The 10,666-nt window shown below is 35.3% G+C and overlaps 1 long non-coding RNA gene across 1 annotated transcript; it reads right to left on the bottom strand.

Moving 5' to 3' along the window:
• Window positions 1-5,719: 5,719 nt before the first annotated feature.
• Window positions 5,720-9,164, bottom strand: LOC138140141 (uncharacterized). Its single transcript, XR_011162445.1, has 3 exons — window positions 7,742-9,164; window positions 6,439-6,659; window positions 5,720-6,140 (listed from the first exon to the last, which is right to left on the bottom strand). It is a non-coding gene; the product is annotated as an uncharacterized lncRNA (long non-coding RNA).
• Between the last annotated feature and the right edge of the window lie 1,502 nt (window positions 9,165-10,666).

Genomic DNA, 10,666 nt, shown 5'->3' with positions numbered 1-10,666 from the left:
GTAGAGAAATGAATTAAAAAGCAATAACAGAGCCAGCCGAGATCCCTAGAGTGATACTTGCAGACCATTCCTGCCTTTAGGGCTGTAACTGGTGATTTGTCATAGAACTCAAATACAATTACCAAGCCTAAATCCAACTCCCAAATTCATCACATCACATCCGTGCCCTAAACTTATTCTAATTTTTGTTCATCCAAACTTCACCGTCTCGTCCGAACCCCAATGGCACACGTATCAAATCACTAATTGATATATGTCCACTTCTAACACACACACTCACACATAATATATTAATTATCACAATTGGGAATTATCATTTTGTCGTCTATGACGGAAACAATGGAGTATGGAAAAGTGGAGAACGGTATCGATGATAAATATCGTGGCGTCTGGTAAAGCCGCACATGATCCATACCACGTTTAGAAGTTTGTGAAGGTCTTTGTAAAGTTGCGGCACAAATGTTCAAAGCGTTGTATCTCTCTTGAATGAAAACAAATTGTGATGAACGTTTCTAAAAGAGCTGTGGGAGTAAACTTAATCAAATTTCAAGCTCTATTGACGTATTAGTGGAGATTTTCTGATAATCCGCAGCTTTGCCGGTACAGTATGGAAGCTTTTATAAAACGTCGGTCGTGGCTATTAATTTTTTCTAGTCTAGCATTTGATCCACTCTACTTTGTATGTTAATTGGCTATTAAATCAATATATACCGGATTATGTACTTTACAGATCCATAATATTTATAAGACTATAAATTACTGCATGGAAAGAAGTTAATTGAAAATTGATTTAAGTAACGTTGCATTCCCCGCCCCGTTCTTTATAATGAGCAGAGTTATTTGGTGTTGTTTTTAAAGGCTCGGTGTAAAATGCAATCATGCCGCGGATTGCACGTAAGAAAGGGCAGAGAAGTAAAAGATGTAAAGAGGTAGAAACTCTGGCGGTTTTAAAGATAGGTTATGTTTAAGTTCTCCAGATAATATCTCCGGCGTAAGACATATTGCCACTAGATAGCAGCACAATAGCATGTTATCTTCTGCATGTATATACGCTCGTATAACTTTGGCGCGGCCGTGTACCAAACTCGAAGCTCGCCCAAACGTCCGCAGAAAAACTAAATTTAACAGTTTTTACAGCACCCCATTGTCACAACATTCCAAATCTATTCGCCACCGTAGCGCACAACAAAGTAGGTGGACGTATGATTTATACGACCATTAGATATTTGCAAGATATTCTTGACAGGGATGTGACATTTTCCCTTTTTATTTCTTTACGGACGATGTAAATTTCGAGGTGGAATGTGAGCATCGCAGACGTCAGCAGTATCGTTTGAGAAACAGGACACGGCCATTATTCGGTAAGGTACATACTTTGAGCGTATTCCACAAGAGTAGTCTAGATCTAAAGATCGTAAAACATACAAACGTATTGTTTAAATGCAAAGTACACATCGCGTTTCAGCTACAAAAGCATAACTGCAAACTGGGAGAAATATAATAAAGTTAAAACAAAATCAAAAGCTCGCGCGTTGTCTAATTAGAAAAAGTGCAAAGAAGGAAAAGAGTGAAATTTAGCTCGGCGGGTTTAGTGTAGCTCCCTAACGCGTTATCTCATTATTTATTAATATCAAATTTCGTTTAAGTTCTTAGGCATTGTGGAAGAGGCCAAAGCTAAATTGGACTGGTGCGCTGATTAGTAAGGTAATTAATGAGCCACGTGACACCGTGGTGGTCGTGTAGGGGCGACGTTGTGGCAACTTTGTCATTTTCTGATTTCATCGATCTTGTTCTCCCAAATCCCCAAGAAGGTTTCTGTTCAGGTTTCGACGGTCCGGTCGATCGTACAGTTGGAGATTTTTTTAAGAGCGCTGATGAGTCGTTGTGGGAGTGAGGGTGCGGGTGAGGAGTGTGAATTTTTCGAGGTAACAGGTGAGCGGGCAGTGAATTCAGCGGGTGGGATTTGCAGTGTAATTTAGTGGTGAGAAGGGAGTGTGAGCAGCATCTTATAATGTTGAGGATAATTTCGTCGTAAATTTAACGCTTTATGCTTTTCGGTCGTTGGTTCGTAAATTTAGTGGCGAATTTAGCCGATAGAATAGAAAAAGTGCAAGAGAGAAACTCAATTGCATTAGGTGTAATTAGATTCAAATGTGTTTGATTTGTTGTGAGTGAGGATAAGGAAGTGGTAACGAGCCTGTAATGGGCGTAATTGAGTAACTGGAAATAAACAAGCTGGCGTAAATTGTACGTAATGCGTGACGCCATTTAAATTAGGAAACAGATTTAGCGAAGTTATTTATGTTTTTAAGTAATCTTATCATCTCAAACGAAACTAAACCGAGCATTAAATCTGGCGAGGAGACAAAATGAATTAAAATGAAGCAGAGAAGCAGTGGCGGCAAGTTAATTTTGCATTCAGTGCGAATATGATCTGGCGTCTTTTCTTCTTTAGAAAATGAGGAAGGAAAGTTTCGGCTTATCTGGTCTTTTGTGTTGAGAACTTCCATCAGGAGCCCTGCGAGGAAACAATACTTCATCGGGAGCGTCCTGGATGCGCCTAATTGGGAATCAGCCGTTCAGGGTTCGACTTTCTACTTTAGAGGTGGCCGACCGATTTAGCATATCTAAAGCATAAATCTGGAAACATTCCGGGCTCGCTGGCATGACATGTGACACATGCATGCCACCGTGGGAACTCCTGACCGCTCAACTTCACCCTTATTCCGCACCAATCATGTCGGATCACGTTTCTTCACCCGACTACCCGACATACCCACACACACGATTTATTTATGAACCCTTCACCGGTGGCGCAAACGACAAATCGCCAAAAACAAAGTGACCAACCGAAACTGCACACCTCTCGACTCCCGCCCCAATTATAAAACTATCAAAAATATTATCAAACTGTCTGCGTACATCTATCACGATTTTTAACAAAAATATTATCACACAAATTCACATTTGGAAAAATTTCCTTAAGTCTATTTTCAGTTTGTTTTCCTATCAGTACAGTAAATAATGAAAACATTACTGAAAAAAAATCTTGAACGAATTTCATGATTTGCAAAAATTAAAATGCTCTCTGTTATGTTCAGAATATTGGTCAGATTTCAAAAACGCAAGGTATAAAATCTTCTTCAAAGATATGATATCAGGTACCTATGTAATATACAGGGTGTCTCACAGAGTATGGTATACATACTTATATTCAAACCCTGCATTATGGAAAACAAAAATTAATAAGAAAAAAATATGACCTCATTCAAACCACTGAAATGCACTACTGAGGACCGCTGACCGTTTCCACCAGTTCCCAAACAGTTTTGGCAAAATTTTTAAATTGTTCTTGTACCCACACGGCACACGGTTAAGCTTAGGAGACTGAAATTTTTTTGAAGAACCAACTACAGGTTTAAATATATACCACATTCTGTGAGACACCCTGTATTCAGGTAAAGAGTTAGTGTACACGTGTACTTAAATACCAATTGTGTTTTCATACTAAGTATACTAAAATAAGAGACTGAACAAGTCATGATTTCTGAGAAGAAATCATTCTTATCATATTTTTGTTTTTCTTTCTCAAAAAGACAATGGTACTTCCCAACATAAGTGGGAAGCTTTTGGGAATTCTACGCAGTGTAGATGTGTTAGCACAAATAGCCAAAAGGGGAAATACGACAACAAAAAAAAAATCTGCTAGAGCTGCTGAGCATCTGACTGACCAATTGTTGTTTTAGGTTATCTAGAGCTGCTTAGCATCAGACTTTGACCAATTGTTGTTTTGGGTTATGTATAAAAAATCATTACTAATTTTGTTGGCGTTTAAAAATAGTCAAAAGTAGAAATCATGAATCTGATGCTAGTAAAGCGATTTATCGCCGTAACAAAAAATATGTATTTGAAATAAAAAATAAAACTAAAATATCATTGTCGACACTGATAAATTACAAGTTAAGGTAGACTGTAAAACTTACAAAGACCAGACAAAAATTATAATTCTAATCGATTAGAAACAACAAATATGAATATTAAGATATGTATAAGGGGATATTTGCAGATAAAAAAACATGTTGTGAAACCATATTAAATTATTATTCTCGACACTGTGTACAATAGAGCATATTAAGTGTTAAAAAACACACGAAGTAAAGAGTAAAATTCTAATCTCACTTTAAGCAGCTAAGAGGTGAGCTAATGAGATAGTGCCAGCTACTTATTAGTTCTATCGCGCGTTCAAATGAAATCCTGGGCTGAGTAGGCGTTGGAAAAATTAAACCGTTTAGAACAGTGTAAAGTTTGAATTTCCCGCCGTTTGACATGAATGGCATTTGTTTATGTTTAATTCGGACATAATTGAACATGTTTGTTTTCAGTAAAGGGTGGTGCCCTTAGATATTTACTTCGAGAATAGGAATCGTTAAGTTATTCTATTTTTAATGTAAAACATTGCAAAGAAAGAAAAAAGAAAGATTTTTTGGCTCTAAATTTTAGGTTAGCTCTCAACATGTTCCAATTAATCTACGCTTTAAAAAAGCACAACAATTAACGGTTTCCTACGTCTTCCCAGCCCAGGATTTCATTTGAACGCGCGATACAATTGAGAAGTAAACTAAATTATCGGGCGTTTAAAATCCTGGGCTGGGAAGAAAGGCGTTGGAAACCGTCAATTATTGTGCTTTTTTAAAGTGCAAATTGACAGTTGTAATTAGAGCATGTTGATAGCTAACCTAAAATTTATAAACAAAAAATCTTTCTGTGTTTTTCTTATTTCTTTGCAATGTTTTACATTAAAAATAGAATAACTAACGATTCCTATTCTTGAAACAAATATATAAATATCTTTGCTGAAAACAAACATGTTCAATCATGTGTCGATTAAACAAATAATGTCATTCATGTTAAACGGCGGGAAATTCGGACTTTACACTATTCCAAATGGTTTACTTTTTTCAACGCCTACTCCGCCCAGCTTTTCATTTGAACCAATGATAGTATTGATGGATCGAAGATGCACAAAAACTAAACTAGTTCTAGTCCGTAGTCCGATGAAAAAGAGTTCGGGTTTTGATAATTTTATTTGTGCCTTTCTACTATAGAGATCTTTTTTTTTCGGGCATCATCTGAATTCGGTTGTAGGGGCTAATAGATGCAACAGATACTGAATTAGGTATTGGACAAAATTTGACGACAAACTGGTATATAAATTGGTATTTGAATTTTTCTAAAGCATTTTTTTCTAATTTAAAATAACGTAAATATTTTTTCTGGCCATTTTACTACAAAAATAATTGCTGGCTTAAAGTGGGTACTAACGAAGCACTCGGTAATCAAATCTGTTTTGTTCTGTAAAGAATACCGAATATATTTTCGCTACTGTTTCATAGAACAATGTATCTGTTGGTATCGGGTGTTCATTTAAATTTATCCCCAAAGTTGGCGTTGAAGAGTCGATTGTGAACGCACAACTCAGTCTGCAGAGTCAAAACACAAACAACATAAAAAGTGAGGTTGGATTTAAACAGCTGATCCGTGATCTGTAATCCGTGGTGCGTTCACAATCGACTCTTCAACGCCTACTTTGAGGATACATTTAAATGAACACCCGATATATACTGCACTTCGGGTTGACTATCACTATTTCTCCTTATTTTTTCGCCTCTTTAAAACGATTTTCTATATTTTACCCTTTTCAAGTTATCAATTTGCCATCGTGTCGTTTTGCCGAATATTTATTATTGTTTCACTGAACATTTATTATTTTGCTGAGCATTTATCATTTTTACTGAACGTTTATTCCCCTATGAAACACATATTTCTTTACCGTACATTTGCAAATTTTTTCAGGGAACATTTATAATTAACTTTATTTCTTTAGAGATTTGCTTCTTCACTGGACAAAAGTAGGTACTCGAAGTTTATTCATCTAAATACAATACAGTACATTTAATTTTCTGCTATTTAAAATCATACAGTTGATAAAACTACTTTTTATTAGTTCACATGTAATTGTGAGTGTAGTCAATTCACTAGTTTATATATCTTCGAATCTCATAGTTATCATTATAATTATCTGTTACGTATATTGAAAAAAAAATAAATTTTATTTTCTGTGATTCTCATCTTTCCGTATTCTGAAAAAAAAAACATTTAGATGTTTATATCGTTTACACAAATGAAAAAAAAAATTACATGATCATCAATAATAAATTTGTCATATGTTTCTGCTACCACAGTTAAAAAATAACGATTTGATAAACCACATAATTATGTAGGTATATCGCAATTTAAGTAGTGGCAACTATTTTTAAGGTTGGAATAATTTATTTAGATATGGTGATCGTGTTGTGATGATTAAGCGACAACATATTTTTGAGCAGTGCGAAGGAAATAAAAAATAACATGAAGCTTGAGAAATTGATATTTTTACACCTTCGGTAGTGAGTGGTCGGCCTTTTTAGAATTCCAGTCAAGAGAAGGGGCTTATGGGTTATATGGGTTAACCGTGTAGGGTGGTAATAAATTAGAAACGTGATACTTTTCAGTGTTTATATATTTGGTGGTTCCTTTTCTAGACCGGACCTGTGTGTGCAAGTTATTTTTTTCCAATACGTTAGACGGCTCCCGCCCTTGCATTAGGGCCTTATTTGCCTCTGAAATAAAATGCTAAATTACCTGAGGAACTAAACAAAAACAAGCAGAGAAACTTGATGGCCCGAGTTCCATTCTACACCTCTGCAAGTTTAATTCAAGTCCATTTTACGATGCACTTGAACATAAAAATTAAATAGAGGCCAGATGTCAAACGTTTCGTATTGAGCTCTTTAGGTTAAACTATAAATTTTTGCATTTCATACGATGCCTAATTCGAAACGTTGGAAATTGCTAATTGACACTTTTAAGACCAGTCTCGTTTCATTAGCATACAAATATCAACTTATAAATATAAATTCCTTATAAATATACGAAAAATTCAAAATATAGCGGCTCGTTAACCTAATCTCGACTCTTCACGTGGGTCGACATCAGAACAAAATGTTAAAATGATGATGGAAGTTCGCGTTATCACTATATCATAATTGCAAAACTCGAAAGAGTCAACTTTCAGGAATTTAAATGAATATTTTGATATGACTATTTGAAACGACTGATTTTGCGATTTTTTTCGATACAGTTACTCACAAAATAACTGTCGTTCGCTACTAAATCTCGCCATTTACATAATATATCCGTACTCATCGAGAATACAAATTGCTTACATAAATCATAGTGTACAAATCTGACTCGACTCTCTAGTTTTACTAGGTTGCATCGTAAACATCAAAACTTTTTAACAATAAAATCTAATATAACGTATAAAATATATTATGAGGGAGAGAAACTTTCGCCAGTATTGAATTTCCAATCTCGCAATGATGCAAGTTGCCAATTAAATATTGTCATATCTAAATTTACATAACGTCGAGTTGTATTTTAGACATTAACCTCGGGTACATTTGCATTTTGTGAACGAATCGTCCCGATACGTAATAAAATTTCTTGAAAAGAATTCGACGATTCGAGAGTTGTCGACGCAAACACTGGATCTGTTCATAATTTGCGGAATCGCCTTTACGTCTGGGTGGGTCGTTTTGTGCGTAAACTCCAGATCGAAAATTTTGCGATAAATCTCTCCAAAAGTGGAACACATTATTGGGAGATAACCGCAGCTGGGTAAAAGACCTAAGCTACTTACCATAATAGAGTTAGTGATGCACTCCAAACCACCCCCGTAGGAGTTTACTTGTAAATGTCGGATTAGCGCATTAACATTTATGGTAGACGTACCCTGAATGAGTGCAATGATGGGCATGCGTATGTGAGCTACATATTAGCCTCTCTTGCTGTGCAGACGCGTCATACCGTAACAATTACTCATACGCTTCGCTAAATGCCTCCAGCAGCCCCCAAACGGTGAACGAACACCCCCAAAACGTCTGCACCGATACAATGGCCAAACACGCGCTCACGTGGCAACTGACGTCACTGCTGAAACTGCCAACCGAGAACAAGGAACTTCTCAACACAATTAAAGAAAAAAACTGGTCAAGAAAAAAACAACAATCGAGTAGATGCGATTTGAAAGATAGGTCAAAAAAATGTTTGGAAAAAATTATTGATGCATCTTTTGTTAAACAATATAGGTGTTACGTTTTTGTCAGAATTGTGTGATCATATCATTGTTTTGGAAACATTTTGGGCAGCTCTGGTTCACACGGAGACTTGAGAAGTCAAAACGGCGTGCTTAATACTACTCGAAAGTGATGCCAGAGGAATATCTCATAAGCGTACGTTAGCGAGTTGTTATCGACAAAAAGGAATAAATCCTTTTTGGAGATGTCATAATAAATATGTTCGAAAGGCTGTTTTTTGGTATTAGTATTCGACGGTGAAAATGATATTAGTGTCGTTGGGGTAGAAATTACCATCGTGTTGTGACGCCTCTGTCGAGTTGGTCGATTAAAAATTCGGTGTTGCAAGAATATAAAGCGCATTGTTTGATATTGCCCGCCTTTTGGGATGCACACAGTGGATAAAATCGAGCCCACATGAAAGGCTTCCAGTAGTGCGATATTAAGAATTATGGTTTTATTCAAAAGGGGATCGTGAATTGACAAATTACTAATCGATTGGGAGAAGTACAAGCACGCCTCAATGTTTATGTAGGTACAGAGTGATTAATTCATTCCAAAACGATTCTAAAAAGTGTGGTGCTACTGTGGCAAGGGCTATCGGTGCCAGATCAAAACATTAAAAGCATTCCAGAGGTGTTGGGGTCATCCGCAATTGTGCGTCCTCCTCTCAGATAACCCCTAATAATTTCTATAGTGTGTTTAATGACAAAAGGATTAGGTGCGTGCTCCGAATATGTCAGGTGAGTCAAAATACAAAAGCCAAATTTCATGGCCTTTAGTACAGTAACCCTTCCTCTCCATCTGGTGATGTTTTGCTATTCTTCGGGTTTATGGGTATACAGATTAGGTATTTAAACTTATTATTCCAGCCCGGTCGGGATGCAGATAAGCCAGAAGAGGCCGAAATGGATCCGTGGCACACGACATACCTCTTTTATTTATGTCGAAGTCGGTAAAAAGTTTTAACACCGCACGTTGTTATTTATTGTGCTAGCACTGCATCATCGTAATTCGCTAATCATCGCTAATTCAAACTGGCTCATCAAACGTATTTAATAATCACCAGTTTTTTATACGAATGAATTATCACCAAGATAGAACAGTGAACGCTTGTGAAGAATTACATCAGCTGATGATGATTAATCAGGAATTTTCTTTTAAGTGCCTCATTAAATATTCATCAGAAAGCTTCATCCTGCAAATTCACTTTTCAACATGTTCCTGAGCTGCAAAATTGTTGAAGTCGTCTGCCTACGGTGATGTACAATTTATTATACTCGTATTGTCCTTGATGCATATATTTTAAATTATTTTTTGGAAACACTCAAAGACGTCTTACCTAGTTTGTGACATATTTGTAAAAAAATTAAACCTTAAGTTCTTTCAGTTCAACATATAAATGTTCAAAATTATATTTATCACGCGAAGTGAGAAATAAAAACCAACAAATGTTATTATGAATACCTAATGCGCCACTATTATTGCTGTATGCTATATACAGGGTGTATCTGAAATACGTGTGTTAATTTTAACCAGTACATATAAGAATTCGCCAATTTATGAAACATTTTGAAAATCAATTTTTGCTCTCCAATTTTAACCAAACGAGTTGTTTTGTGTGATTAACTAGTCTCGATTTTTTTTTGTAACCATGCGAATTTTAGTTGATTGTTGTACAATTTATATGCTCTCAGTATTAGTTGTCATTCTAATACTGAATGAAATGTCAAATTTTTAAAATCAAATATTAACAGATCTATGGCGAAGCATTAGGAAATGCCGCAGAAGCACACAAGGTACAGGGATTTGCATGTAAAATTGGTTGTTTACTTTTGATGAAAATAAGAGCGTTTACATCTAAATAAGTAGGTACATACATAATTTCAAAAATGCTTCTGTTTTTTACTTGCTAATGCCCTTTATTATAGATACATTTATATTAATCCGCACATTTCAGTTTTTTTTTTATTTCTCAACGCAGAACCAAAATTTAATTTAGTGGATGCGAAAATAACATGACACGTCAAAATTGATTTCATGAATGTAGGTATTTATTATTTAATTTTTCTTAAATGTTTCAGTTTTTTTATAACAATGTAACATTTTTGACAAGGTTCCTTTTCTATTTGTAACGCTTTTCCGCAAAAAATTCAAATAGAAAAAACGTTTCATTTAACAAGCTCTGGTACGTGTTAAAATTAACACACGTGTTTCAGATACACCCTGTATATATAAGAAATGTGTTAGTTTTTATGAAAAATGAATAATGACAACACAAAATATCATCTTTCTTGTATGAATAATTAAATGATAATTACCTTAATAATTAGGGATTTTACCGTGCGAAAATAATATTCATTATACTTAATCGTTTTGAACAGTATGAAGTTTTAAAAATTTTAAGATGTTGCTAATAGTTTAAAGGTCGTTTGTTATAGAGTATTTATTATTTTCTTTAATAATTTGAGCGAAATTCGGTACGGTTC

Source organism: Tenebrio molitor, chromosome X, assembly GCF_963966145.1.
Source record: "Tenebrio molitor chromosome X, icTenMoli1.1, whole genome shotgun sequence".
Lineage (NCBI taxonomy): Eukaryota > Metazoa > Arthropoda > Insecta > Coleoptera > Tenebrionidae > Tenebrio > Tenebrio molitor.
The sequence above is the reverse complement of the archived record's forward strand: the minus strand, read 5'-3'. Positions and strand labels throughout refer to the sequence as shown.